This window comes from Erpetoichthys calabaricus, chromosome 4 (genome assembly GCF_900747795.2).
Source record: "Erpetoichthys calabaricus chromosome 4, fErpCal1.3, whole genome shotgun sequence".
Taxonomy (NCBI): domain Eukaryota; kingdom Metazoa; phylum Chordata; class Cladistia; order Polypteriformes; family Polypteridae; genus Erpetoichthys; species Erpetoichthys calabaricus.
In genome coordinates, this window is record NC_041397.2 from 203,698,310 (window position 1) to 203,700,103 (window position 1,794).

Sequence of the window (1,794 nt, forward strand, 5' to 3'; positions counted from 1 at the left end):
AATCACGTGAACTAAAAACAAGGAAGACATTTACAGCACGAGTCACACGCGGGAACGAAGGTAAATGACGTTAATTTTTGACTGTCTTTTAATACTGTGTAAGCATACATATTAACACATGTGCAATTAAACGTGTGCATTTACGGGGTGATTTCTCAGGCTTAAAAGCTCACCTTTTATCAAACGCGGGGAACAAAGGTAACTGACGTTGTTCACTGTCTTTTAATACTGTGTAACCATACATATTAACACATGTCCAATTAAACGTGTGCATTTACGGGGTGATTTCTCAGGCTTAAAAGCTCGCCTTTTACTAAAAAGGTAAATGCAAAACTATTTTCAATCAGTTTATTGAAACGCTCCCGTTAAGGATTGCAATAACATATTCGCGAGATAAAAGAACGAAGTAGGGGGAAATGGAGGAACAGCCGCAAACAGCGAAGAGCAAAAAATTAATTAAACAATTGAGAACGGAGCGAGTTAAGCATACAAGCATGTTCATAAGGGAAACAAAGCACGGTGTAAAACGTAAGTTTAAATTAAGTTTATAGAAACGCTCCCGCTGCGGATTGCAATAACATATTCGCGAGATAAAAGTTTAATGAGAACACACGAGGTATAAACGAACCACACGCCGTGGCGCAACGTTAGGGGCAACAGTTTCAAACCATTCTATGATCTGCTTCTCGCAACTGAAAGACGGCACATGGCGGATGTTAGCCGACTTGCTCACCGCAACGTTAGGGGCTTCAAGTATGGCGCTGACGCCACATCTCAGTGCCAACACTTTGCAGACTGTACTTAAAAGACACGCCCTCCTCAGTGGACAGTTTAAAACACCAATCAAACTAACGATGACATCAAGTATTACCCAATCAAAAGTAGGAAAGGAGGCATCTTCATAAAATGCGTGTGGGATGATTTGCATGAGACGCTGCTTTAAAAAAAAAATGATAAAAAAAATACGGGATAAATCCCGTCCAGTATTGATTCAAAACGGGACGCGCAATTTCATTCTCAAACGCGGCACGATTCCGTATTTTAAAGGACGGGTGGCAACCCTACAGTGCCAGGTAACCACCCATACAATCAGATTGTGATCTACGAATGCAATGAATGTAATTACCCCGATCTACATACAAGGCGAAAGTCTTGCAACATTCAAAGATGATGGTTTGGGATAATTAGTACTTATTAAGTACACCATGGCACATAAAAGAGCTTATAAAGCCTTGAACCGAAAAAAGCAAGATCTCAGAGATCGTAAAAAAAAAAAAGGAGGTAATGTCGTTTTACTCGCTGTAGATTTTATTCAAACATTACCAGTTACTCCACGAGGGAGACCAGCAGATGAACTGAACGCGTGTTTAAAATCCATGCTTCTCCCACGCTCGGTTATATGTCGCGTGTTCTCGGGTAGGTACACCAAAAAATTTATACATTTAAGCATGTAATGGGCAAACAAAAAATGAGGTATACCCGAAGGCACTGCAGTAGTACTCAATGTAACTTTACTTCTTAAATGTTAATGTTTTACTGTTTAATCATTTATACGCTTCTTATATATTGTTCAAATTCTTTTATCAAAATACCAGTGAGAGCGCAATGCACGATAACATGGAGTGAATACACCATACGCATCTGGCCACGGCCGCCCTGGTGTGCGCAGATAGGAGTTGATTCTAAAATAAAATAAACATAAAAAGAGTAATACAATCATCACCCATAAAGCGGATAGCAGACGTGACGTATTATATGTGTACCAGATTTCAAGTCAATAGGTGAAACGGTTTG